Here is a 13,347-nt window from a genome sequence, read left to right on the forward strand (position 1 = left end):
GATGTTCATTTTCTTACATGATCACTACTCTACTTGTTCTTCCATCAGGAGAGGTGTTTTATATACTGGAGTATGAGTGAGATTGGACCTAAAAAAATCTAGTTTTTGGTCTGTTTGCCTTTAATGTAGAATTTCCTTTTTTCCAAAGTTCTTAGTAAATGCTAAGAAGGAATTGTAAGTTGGGCAGTATGCTAAGGAATTTATGTGACTAGCAGCTTGCGTACCAACTAATGTCTGTTTGTCCTCTGCATTCAGAAGTAAAGAAAGGGCTCTGAAATAATGAAAGCTTGGAACCTTTTGTTGTTGCTGCTTTTGAGAATGGAGAATTAAAAAATGTGAGATAAGACTAACAAAGCAAGGGGAGGTCTGCAGGTAGTCCTGCAACTTTAATAGCCATATCTGCACCTCTATATTGATGGAGTAGAGGCATATTTATATGTGATGTTGTTCCTGCAACACAGTATCTCCTGTGAGCCTGGAAGTTGCACTGAAAGACATGAATCTTCTGTGGAAGCCTTTGGTATTTAACTTGCACGTTGGACTCTCTGTTCTGCTGGAGGTTCACTGCTCCTCCATGCCAGCAACTGGCCTCTTCCTTTTCCCGCTGTAGGAGATGCTTAACATAGACCAATAACTCAAAACCCAACTGTACAAGGCTCTGAGTAACCTGCTCTCGTTGATCCAGCTTTGATCGGGAGGGTTGGATTAGGTGTTTTCTTAATCACTCCCTTCCAGCCTTGGCTATTCTGGCATTCTGTGAATTAATCAACCAGAGACACAATAACTCTCCAGATGCCTGATGAGCTTTAATACCCTTGCCAGGAATTTCATTCCCTTCAGTGTCATCTACTCCAGGTGCACATTTGCAGAGGAATATTGTTAGTAATAATAACATTTTATCACATGGAAATTTTATGCAAAGAAGTTAGCATTGTTTATGGTCTCAGTTTCTATTGGTGGTAACACTGTTATATCTCGTGACAGGTGGAGATGTTCCTGATTTTATCTGTTGTAAGAGTGGTTTGAATCTTATCTTTTGCAGACAAGACGAAGAATAAACTTTCCTTTCAAATACACCTGAAGGTTTTAGCCGTGATATCTGCCTGCTCAACCACAAGATAAAGTTAATATTTATTCCACAAGTGGAAGAAGAACACACTGCTGATAAAGACCTTCTTTTTCAGTAGAGTTGATATAAAACACTGCTGTCTGTCAATCATGTTATAAAGTGGTTAACATTTATTTTATTAAAATGGGCACAAAACTCTCAACAAATATTATAGATAGGTATTACAGTTATGTGTCTTTCTGCAGCTTTCTGTACCACGCTTCATTAACTAACCCCTGTCAGCTTTGCATCGTATAATAAGGGTGTTGGGAACCCAGCACCTCTCACAGAGCTCTGCTGAAGTACAGGAATCTGCATTGTGGATCTGAGAGTAGGATTGTGTCCAATGATTGTGTTTACTCTTTCTTACACCTAAAGGAGGTAAAATAGTAGGACAAGTTCTTTCTGTTACATGGTAAAGAATGCATGTAAATGAGAGCAGAACACATCAAAGACCGGACCTTTCATCTATCCTCCTCCTCAGTGTCACCTGGTTGAAAAGAAGTGCAGATTTGGATTTTTCTCAGTCATGATGACTTAACTCTTTATTTTGTTAGAAAAAGGTAGATAACTTTAAGGGCTGATATGTAAGAACTCTGCATGGTTAATTTATATGGACTAGTAGAAGAAATTTTTCCACATATTAACTGTATTAATTTGAAGGAAATGCCCGAATTTTGGAAATTTCACTATGTAAATTTCATCAATATTAGCTGAAATTGATGAATTTTTTATTTTTTAAATAAGGTTTCCATAATTAGCAATGAAGTGATAAGATTGGGAGGATGATGTAATAAAAAATTGTGAACATTTATATGGCTTGCTTTGAATATGTAAAGGTGTGTGTGCTTCTGGTCATCCAGTATGGAAGCAGCTGTATGAACCTCTCTTAACCGGTTCACAGTAACCTTCAGCACTGAAACATTCTGATAGAAGGAAAGTGAAAGGAAAAAAACACACCTCAAAAGGTATGGAAGAAATAAAAGGGTATAAAAATGTTGATGTGTTACAGTTTATAAAGATGGGAGAGGTTCCTGTCCCTTCACTTGCGGATGTTTGCTTCCTGCATCTTTAATAATGGATTGCCATTTTAAAGTAGTGTGTAGGAACATCAGTTCACAGCAGAAAAGGAAACAAGCACTTGCAAGTAAATTTGTGAGGAGACACTTTTGTGCCAAAAGATTTTGTGCGTAGTCCTTTAGTGAGTGCTTCACAGATACAGTACTTCTCCTGGTCTCTTCACTGGAATTTTTTCAAGGCAATATACTTAAACCAGTTTATTTTGAAAAATACTTCTCTTGAGTGTCCTCTGACAATGCGTCTAGACCCACAGTCAGCTACAGCTTTGAGCTGTATGCACCTTCTCCTGCAGGAACTTCCTACAAAAAGGCAAAGAGAAAACTGAGGAAATTGGTCATCTGTCTGAACAGTCAAGGTGACTGATTATTTTAGTGGAAAAAACTCAAGACAACTAGATATATCAGACCAAAACCAGCAGTGTTTGTGCCTAATTCTTCGCTTGTGTACCGTGCCTTTGCAGGGCAAGTTTTGATTTGATGCAGCTTAGTGAATTTTTAAGTTACATCAAGCTTTTCACAGATTTCTCTGGTTCTTGGGGATTTTGTTTCCAGGCTCCTGGATCTGCTCTGGGTCTCCTACTGTCACCCACTGCTGTCTCCCAGATCTCTTCCTGAGCTTGCTTAGCATTCTGTTGTCAGACAGAGCAATATAATTTCTGTCAGAGAAGTCTAGTGACCCCATCATTTCTTAAAGAATTGTGTCTTTAGTTTTCTACAAATATAGCTAATACCAGATGTCACATGGAGTTTGAAGGTCCTCAAGAAAATCTCATCAGCATGAGAAACTGTGTAAGGAAAACACAATTTGACTCCTAAGAAGAAATTAATTCTGCTCTGCCTTTCATTTCCTACAAGTGGAGTATTCAGAGAAATAATTTGGTCACTGAAGCTCCTGTGATGACAAATCCAACCTCAAACTCAGTGATTAGATCTTGTAAATGAACGAGTTTGTTCCTTTAGAGCAGGGATGGGGAACCTTCTCATTGCTGGGGCTATGGAGACCGTGCAAACACCTGTACTGGTGATATTATTATAAGAGCACCATTAATAGTTTTTAATGTTGTTAAAGCAGCTAGTAAGACAAAAGAGATCACATAACTCACATTTCATTTTATGCTGGTTTAATTGCTATGTAATTAGAGATAAAAAATAAGTAAATTAATGAGATCTTCTTATTGAAATCATTTTATTTTGTTTAATCCACAATGTAGCACAAATGAACTAACAGTTACAATATCATATTAACCATGTAATGGGATACAAAGGGGAAAACAATGAAGCACACATCTATGAACATTAAGACATCGGTGAAATTATGGTTATGTTGTCTTCCTTCAGTTCCTGACTACTGTTTACTGCATTTCTCAAAAAGCAAAGTACAGTGATCTGTAAATTTGCTATGGATATATAGTTCAGTCCACACAATAAACAACTGCTAACAGAGTGAATTGTAATTCACTCAAGTCCACTGAATTTTTGTTCACTGCTTTTTGATCCAGAGAAAAGCCTTGCATTCTTCTTATATAATCCCTTAGTACATTAATAACTGAAAATTATATAAGTGGTAAAACATGTAGTGTAGCTGCTATGGATTACTAAATCATAGAATCATAGTATGTTTTGGGTTGGAAGGGACCTTAAAGACCATCTAGTTCCAACCCCACTGCCATGGGCAGGGACATCTTCCACTAGACCAGGTTGCTCAAATCCCCGTCCAACCTGGCCGTGAACACTGGAATTCTCTGGGCAACCTGTGCCAGTGTCTCACCACCCTCACAGGAAAGAATTTCTTCCTTATTTCTACTCTAAATCTACCCTCTTTCTGTTTAATACCATTACCCCTCATCCTATCACTACAATCCCTGATAGAGTCCCTCCCCACCCTTTCCTGTAGACCCCCTTTAAATCTTATGGTCCTGTTGAAAATTTCCTGTGTATTGTTTTTCTTAAAGCTGCAACTTTTCACATCATGCAAATGGATCAGAATATCTACAGTCTTTAGCTTAAAAGGAAGGAGGTATTTATTTTGGTATTCTGGTTACATTTAAAATGCTGAAAAGGTACTGTCTTTTTAAAGTGGGCTTATTCTCTGATCAGAAGTACAATGCTTGCCAGTGAGCTAAGGAGGAGAAGAAAGGAAAGAAAATCTTTCTGTATCAAGATATGTAGCCACCCCAAAATTTACTTGGGCCTGTATTAGGGCTCTATCTGTGGCAAGACTTTCCCTATCTGTAGTGTGACTATTCTGAGAACAAAAATACAAGCTTTGGCATAAGGTTTTGACCAGATACTTTATTTCTGTTCACTAGAAAATGCCTCTGACATTTGAAAAGGTTGTTGAAATTGTCAGTGGATGTTTTTATTGGGAGAGGGTGCCTATATGGAACTGTTGTGGTTTAGGCCTGATTGGGAGCCAACCACAATGCAGCAGCTCTCTCTCCCTTCCCCTCCGGCAATGAGAAGGGACAGAGAGCCAGGCTTGGGGTTCGAGATAGGACTGGGATGGGGAAAAATTTCCCCTTTATGATCACGAGCAAAAGGCAGACTCGTTAGGGGAAGAAAAAAAGAACATACATTTGTTACAGACACTAACAACACATAACAGAGTAGGACAGTGAGAAGCATTGCCACATCTTGAGAACACCTTCCCCCCACCCCTCCCTTCTTCCCGGGCTCAGTTCTGCTCCCAATATCTCTACCTCCTCCCCCAGTGGTGCAGGGGCAGGGAATGGGGGGTGCAGTCAGCGCTGCCACTTCCTTCATGTTCGGTGAGGGGAGTGTCCGAAACTTGTTCCTCCTGCTCCATCGTGGTCCTCCTCTCACAGGAGACAGTCCTCCACAAACTTTCTCCGACTTGAATTCCTCCCACGGGCCGCAGCGTTCCCCACACTGCTCTGTTGTGGGTCACTAACTTCCTCCGACTGGATTCCCTCCCACGGCTGCAGCCCTTCCCGAGCTGCTCCGGCGTGAGACTCCCCCGCATGCTGCAATCCTCCCAGCACTGAATTACAGCAGCGGGGCTACCTTTTCCCATGAGACCCCGGCCTTCTTCGGTCACAGAACCTTGATTAACCGAGTAGGAGCCACAGCCCATAAATCAATGTCTGCTCCACCGTAGATCTCCATGGGTGGCAGGGGGGGCCGCCCTGCCGTCTCACCACAGGATACAGGGGGATCTCTTCTCCGGCACACCTCCCCCCTCCTTTCTTCCTCCGTTCCTCCACTGACCTTGGTGTTCACGCAGCTGCAGCAACTCCTCCTCACAAGTCCGACTGCCCGTCACCACGTCCCTTCTTAAATACGTTATCGCAGAGGCGCAGCTGATTGGCTCAATTTCCCAAACAGAAGTGGAGCTGACGTGGAGCTGGGGGAGCTTCGAGAAGCTTCTCACAGGGGCCGCCCCGATAGCCCCCTCCCCTGCCACCAAAAAACTCCACCACTGACTCAACCCAGGACATTCCACCCCTCGCCTCTGCGGATCACTAACAAGGATGGGAATTTGTGTCATCCTGTCTGGTTTTACTCGTCAGCCTTTGTTAAATGAAACGTTGTGAGCTGGGATCATGAGAGGAGTTGGCTTTTGTACATTCAACTCCACAGCACTCTGTGAAGCAAATTTTGTAATGAAGGACTTGAAAATGTTCTTGACCTGTTGTAGGAAAGGATTACCAGGAGGCAGTTCTTGCATCTATTTTCACAGTGTAAGCTTCCTGATAAGTAGTGACCTTGAGATCTTTTGTACTGCCTGTTCTGAAAGTCTTTGATAAGGGTAAAGAACTGAATGGCTTTAGATTTACAAAAAGATAATAACCACCTGATGATTTTCAAGAAGCAAATAATTAGCTTTGAAAAAGCTTGTGTAGGCTGAAGGATATATAATCTTCAGTCTAAACTACTAGTGACATGAGGTTTAAGGATCTATGAATTAAGGTTTCTGCCACAAAACCACCTCAAATTTGAATGAAGAAAAGAGCTTAACAGGATGGGTTTGCTTATGAAGAAAAATATTTGAGGAGCTGACCTCATATTTACTGAGTGAGAGATGTAGTTATTTAAACATATCTATCAGGAAGAAATTATTTAAATGGTTATGTTAACCATTCAGTATCAGACCCAGAAAGACACGGCTATGTGCCTATCCCAAGGACCCAGAATTTTCAGTATTTTAGGAATCCTCACGTAGGATTCTGTGGTCATGAGCTCTCGATTTAGGTGTCACCAAAGCAACTGTGGTGTAACCATAAACCCAAATAGTTGACAGACAGGAGACATGTCACTGCCAGTTGTCTGGGGACAGAATGATGGGCTTTTTATTTAATGGTTTACATAGTCACAGCGTGCTCTGTAAGAGCTCTGCCTGGTCAGAGTTTGACAGCAGATGGTCAGATGTTTCACTGACACTGTAGTTCTGCTAATCTCAGCAGGATTCGTGGGGGTATTAGTGCAGTAAGTGGTTTTTTAGAAGAGGTAATTAGCACAGAGCAGATGAGGATTTCATAAATAATGAGGCTTGGTCTGCATCACTGAAATCTAGTTACATGAAATGGCAAGTCCACTTGTTGAGCCTTCTTACCTCTCAGCTCCTCAGTGCTTGGGTACATCCACCAGCACACACCTAGGATGGGCAAATCTAGCTGAGGAACAGCCGATTCTGATGAGACCTACCTGGATGGTACAGTGATATGAAGAAAAGCATTCAAAAAGCAACACACAGAGACAGTTTCCAGTGTCTCCTGCAATGGGAACTTGCAGGAAGCTGGAACAGATGTGGGCAGCAGGGCAGTGAGCTGAGGAGCGAGGAGGCACTGGGGAAAAGCAAACCTCAGCTGGTCTGTCAAAAGACTCACAGTCTTTGGAACTGGCTGCAGGCAGAGGAAGCTTTTTGATCTATAGTCCACCAGGAAATTGAGCTTTTCTCAAGTGGGAATTTTGACTTGCAGGTGAAAGGAGAAAATGAAGCACATGTATAGCATGAAAAAGTCAGAATCTAGTTTACATTTAAAGAAATACAATAATTTTGTTTGCTTGTTACAGGCTTACTACAGATTGACAAACAAAGGCTGCTTCAAATCAATACTTTTTCATCAAAGCATGTCATATTTTTAGACTCTTTCAGTTTTATTAAATATGTATGAGACTGAGAGTCTAGTGCTGCTCACATGGGAATGAGTGAGTGGTTATGATTGTGGTGGGAAACCTGTTGGATTCCTGTTGCCTCCGAATACCTGGAGCCTCCCCTTGAACAGCATGTGATTTCCCTCCCACCTTCCTCAGTCTGCTCAAACTCTTGAAAATTATGGCAGCACAGTTTATCGCCTATACAATGATCTAGAAGGGGAACATTCATTTAAGCACTGTAGAATTACCTTTATACATGTAGTACTAAAATTAATCTAGGAAACTGCTGTACGGATTAGGTTAGAATTAAGTCACGATCCATGTGTCTTTGCTTACTAATGGTAGTTTTTGCCAGGCACTGAGGTAAAATGAAATTTTTAACTCCTTTTCACAGCTTGCTTTTCTAGGCGTATATCTAATACATTTGTATTATATTAGTTTTCCACAATAGGAAATCACTGTAAAACTCTAGGGAAGATATCAAGAAAACTGTACTTTCAAACTAACATTTTTGACAGTAAATACAATTTGTTAAGGAGAAAGGACACCACTGTTTCCCTGATCATTCAGTACACAAGATTATCTGATCGGTAATTTGTTAATGTACTGTCAGGATATCCTCAGATATGAATATTGCCATTTATTAACCACAGATCCCCAGGTGAGGATTTGAAGCCAGGCATGCTTCCAATACAGAGCAAACAATCCTGCAGCACAATCTCTCTCATGGTGTTTCCAGTACCATTGGTTCCTAGGATTTACCTTGTAACTATCTAGCAAGCTTATGATACCATTGGTGGTCTCACTGTGCAGACTAGCCTTCAGCCAGCTTGCGTTTTGCTACCAATAACAAAATCCAGTGCATTTGGAAGGGTTAGTTCATTCTTCTAAGAATTTGTTGCCTTACTTGGCAATGGTCTTCCTGGCAGTGTGTTTGCTATTGCAAAATTTTTCCTGAAATGGAAAATGTGGGAGATAGCCTTTTGTCTACACTTGGATTTATTGCAATTGTGGTGCTAAGGAGTTGAGATGTTTTGATGGCTATCAGTGATATGTGGCCAAGTTTGCTGACTACACACAGAATGAGGACTCTCAGAAGTATTCATACACCCAAATAATTGCCAAAACTTCTTCTTCTAGTTGTACCTTTTCACTGGACAGGGCATGATATATACGGTGCAGGTCTTGCCATGCTGTTGTCATGCTGTTGACATCGTACAGGTATCAGTCCAGGTTTGCTAAGGTTTGAGATGATCAGACTCAATAAAGCAAAAGATCATCCCGATTTCAGTGAGTATCCAGTGCTGGGCTTCATGTCTGTTCTATGCTGAGGTCTTGAGAAATTACGTTGAAAGTAGACAGTGACTAACTTGGAGACTTTCAGCTGAGTTATGGTTTAGAAAGCTGTTTATTTCTCTCTCTCGGTTTTTATCCTTTCCAAGCAAGAGCCAGTAACTAGTGGTATGAGTGCATCTAAATATGATTTGTGAGGTCTTGGGCCTTAAGTGTTGGATGTTCTTTCTTCAGTCATCTTTCCTGATGTGGAAATAAAACCTGCATGCAGTATTTGTATATGTGCATGTGCCTATGTGTCAAGTGTGAAGTGTAGACTCTCTTTTGTATTGACATGGTGCCATATGTGCCATCAGTAACTTTTCACTTTTAGTAGAATCACATCAGTTTACAAACTTGAAGTAACTAATGACGTGTTCACTGTTACTCCAGAAAAAACAGATAAGACATAATCCCTGCACCATAGAAGGGCAATATACTTCATAAGAGCTTGGCGGTTATCTTCCTGATGTAGCTTTTGTAACACAATAAAAATCATCAGTCTGGAACAGAATGGTTTGACAGGATGACTCAGTAGATCCACAAAATGACAGATGCTAGAAATAAAAAAATGAACTATGCCAGGTCATTGCTGTCAAAGCAGGATCCTTTACCTGTTGTTCCTAACGCTTATGCAGTCAGCTGATAGTTTGGGGGCCATGTTTTCTGTTCACAGGACAGATTATTGATAAGACATGAAAATTTTTATTTTCTAAGATTACACATTACATCTCAGATGTAACTTCTACAGCAGTAGCCATGTGCTTTGCTTGCGGTTTCCAAGGTGGTGATCCCAGCTAGTCCTGTGAATCAGCATGGTCTTTTCCTCTGCTTCAGATCCACTTGCAGCATTGCTTCACTTTCCAGCTGCTGGGCTTCTCTTGGCTCTCAGTGTTTGCAAGAAAGCCGCCCCCTCCCTTAATATATATGGAGCCAGGTGCCCCCCAAAAAACCCTCAGACCATATAGCTTAATCCTTCCCAGACTTGGCACTGCAGCCAGCAGAGTTGGGAGTTACCTGCAGTGGTCTCCAGGCAGTTCATTCAGCCTGAACTGTGCTGTCTGTTTACTCTATAAAAAGGATGGCTATTGCAGATCTGTTTTAATACTGCCTGTAGCTGTCTGTAGGTCAAAGCTTTGCTTGAAGGCACCTGTGTCTTGCAGCAAAGTAGGTAGAGCACATTGCAGTGTTCTGTCTAATCTGCCTGAAGACAGAGCTGATAACATGCCACTGAAAATGATTGTTTGATTATCCAACAACAGCACATAAAAATGGATTACATATGCTGAATGGTTTTATCTGGGAGAAGAGCTAGAAGATGCTGAAGATGGTTAAGTTTCCTCTTCTGCTTTAGATCGGAGGCCATACGTCTCAAACAGTGCCCTAAGCTTCTAGCAGGGCACTGCCTGACTCTACCAGGCATTTTGGGGGTAGGAGGAGTCAGGAGGAGGAGTCTTTCCAGTTGACATTGCCTTACTTGATACTCATAGTTAAGCATTAATTTGATCAAGAATTTGAATCCAGGGCTACATCTATATTCATAAATTAAGTAGCATCAGAGAACATTCCTGGGTTCTGGAACTCTGTCCTCTGTCCTGCTGAATTGTTTTAGTGGTCCCTGGCCTGCCTTTGGCCCATGCTAACCTGAATGCTCCCAAGCCATTTCCCAGCCTGGTTCAGGAGCTGGCATGGGCCATTGCAGTGGGCAGTTTGCATGCAGCTGCCCTGTGTTGGAGAGCAATAGTATAGATGCCGGCTGTTCTGTGCCAGTTGGCATCAGTGCCATGGATGACCCTGGGCATATTTAATTTACCAGTATAGATGCAGCCCACCAGCTCTACTTCTTACTCCCTCTCCCCACTTCCCCCCCTCCATGAGAAATCTCTCATTGGTTCAACAGCTAGTTCAACCCAATATATAGATATAGAACAGTGTGGAAAAGGGGGACTGAGCATTGTCTACCAGAAGTCAGGGCAGGGCTTTGAACCAAGAACTCCCCAGTTTTCTGATGGAGGGCACCGGTCATCAGACAATGCATGTTTGTGGAGGCAATTTAGTTACATATTGCGGTGATTCAACTTTTCTATGGTGAACTTTGACAGTGTATGAGTCAATGGCACAGGAAGGAGAATGACCCTCCAGCCTGGTGAGTAGGCATGTTTTTGGGAGGGGAAACTCCTGGGCATTTGTCTCTGCTCTGATACACATGCAGTGTTAGATGGAGCACGTTGGCCAGTGTTGAGGTGGTAAGCAACGCAGGTTTGGATTCACACTGTGGCAGGAATGTGAGGGAATTGCAACTCTGGAGCTCATGTTTTGGTTGAGTACTTTATGCAACAGCCTCTGGAAAGGGGATTTTCAACACTACAAATACAACTCAACTTTCCTTACAGCTTCTCAGAAAAATAATTTTTGGAAGAAAAAATGTAAAGGTTGGGTTACATGTAGGCCTACGTGTCCAAGGTAGAGATGGCGGTGGTGCTGAACACTTACTTTTGTGAAAAAGATGATAAAAAAATTAAATGTGGTTTGATCCAGATTGGAGGGGCTTTGACTGCTGTACTGCAAATTGTTATTTCTTTCACTGTGCTTAGATCAATAACGGAACAGGTGCCCACCCCTTTCCCTTAGGGAGCTCTCTCACAGTCAGCAGTTAATGAGGTAGTACGGGAAAAAATGTAATGAGACCTGCCTTGTTACATCCAGAAAAGCTCACATGTTGGCTTTTAGTAGAATCACCAAGAATTGACTTTGGAGAACCAAAATACAACGAAGAGTTTCTAGTAGTTCTCAGCTGTTTTGTATGATTTCTCTAAATCTTAAACCTTCATAAGCATGTATGATGAGAGTTTTCACAAATGGCTAAGTGTATCTGTGAAAAGATGGTGTTTTCCAGTTCACTATAAGAAGAATACCTTTTTCTTTCCTTCAGAGAAGCTAAATATTGCTCGGCATTCAAAACAGGGGGGAGAAAAGCCTTTGCTTACTGATTTTTAGTGTTCTAAAAATGAGGATTTACCAGTGCTGCCCTGTAACAGTAGTGCCATGCCTGAGTAGTGCAGAGGGAAGTCGCCTGCCTTGCCTGTGTGTTTTCTGTCTACCCTGACTGGAGTCTTTGGGAAGCTGCTTCCAACATAAAACACTTAACATCTGTAAAGGGAGAGCAGAACATCTATCAAACATGGAAAGATCAAAAACTGTGACTCCCTGTAGAGTAACTGTTGGGAGAGAAACAGCTGAATAATGTTGAACATATTCAGATCTCTGGCTTCACCTAATGCACACTGTGAAGGCTGTGTTTGTAGTCAAGCGATGATTCATTTTTATGGATGTGGAAAAGCTTTTGTGTTTCTGCCTTAAAAGACACTGTTCTGTTATTTGTTTGAGAGGCAACACCAGTTGCTTCTGCCTTCTCTTAGACAAATATAAGCATAAATATTAATCTAGAGTGTGATTTTTATTTTGCTGAAAAGGTGGGCCTGGCCACGGAATGGCTTGGGAGGTGTCTTGGTGCTTGGTACACTGAAAAGACTTAGGAGCTGACAAGGGCATTTAAAAACTCAACTTTCTTTAAAAATTCAAGTTCCCTAAACCTCAGTGATACTTTGTCCCTTTGTGGATATCAGGAGTATTCACTGGACATGCTCATGATCAGGAATCAGGAAACACTGTGGTTCTGAGGACAAAATCACTGCAACAGCTCAGCTCTAAACTGTGAAAGGCTCCTCACCCCAATCTCTAAAGCAGCGTTTAAACTTTGGCCCATGCTCTTCTAAAGGTTTAGGTACATGAAAACTTCCGTGGTAGCCTTTTCTCACTGCCTAGTCTTGGTAGCTTGTATGGGACAAGACAGGAGCAAGGGAAACACTAGGAGAAGGTTAGATGCTTCTGTCAGATCCCATGCTACAGGCAACACAAAGAGATACTCTGTGTTACATGAAGAGTGAAACTCCCTCTTCCTGAGGCAATTTCCTAAAATTTTAGATGCTCTCATGCTCCCAGCAGGACCGTTATCTGCTTTAGCAGGTGGTGATGGGTAGAAAATGCAGGTGATATTTCCTTGAACAGTTCTTGGCAGGAGTAAACCTATTCTAATAGCACGTGCAAATATTTTTAAAGTGAGTGTTACATGTTCAGGGGCTGTTACATGGTATATGTGCCTGACATATGACGTGGCTTTTCTTATGACAGTTCTGTCCCAGCTCGAAAAACATGTTGTTGCTATTAAACAAATCAGAAACCACCTAATTAGCAAAGTGCCTTCCACAGTTATTTCTACAAGTAGGTTATTGTCTCAGAAGCATCAAACCCAACAGGAGAAATATCCAAGAAGTGCTAATTTTTTCTCTGGAAATATCATGTTTGAGGATGAGCAGACAGATATCATCAAAATGAAATCTCACATATGTGGTTGCTATTTTATGGAAATGACCTTCCCTTTTCCAAAGACAGAAGTCTTCTATTGGGAGCTAGAAGGTACAAAACAGCTTGACAACACAGCATATGAATGCATGTCTCTAACATAAGCATAGCTAATATTTTCTATTATTGTTGTGTATCACTCTCTGGGCAGCAATCAGTTCCATTTAAATCCGATGAATATGAAAATAATCATGTTTCAAATTTCCCTCTTGTACATATTGTCAGGGGAAAGAATGTTGATAATTTTTTTTAATAACGTGATAGTGAAATAAAATGAAAATCTAATTC

General features: G+C 41.4%; 1 protein-coding gene across 2 annotated transcripts in view; it reads left to right on the forward strand.

The window, feature by feature from the left end:
* GPR158 (G protein-coupled receptor 158) overlaps window positions 1–13,347 on the forward strand; it is a 196,947-nt gene that overhangs the window by 158,452 nt on the left and 25,148 nt on the right. The window lies entirely within an intron of this gene.

Source organism: Tyto alba, unplaced genomic scaffold (assembly GCF_018691265.1).
Source record: "Tyto alba isolate M040663 unplaced genomic scaffold, T.alba_DEE_v4.0 Super-Scaffold_38, whole genome shotgun sequence".
Classification (NCBI taxonomy): domain Eukaryota; kingdom Metazoa; phylum Chordata; class Aves; order Strigiformes; family Tytonidae; genus Tyto; species Tyto alba.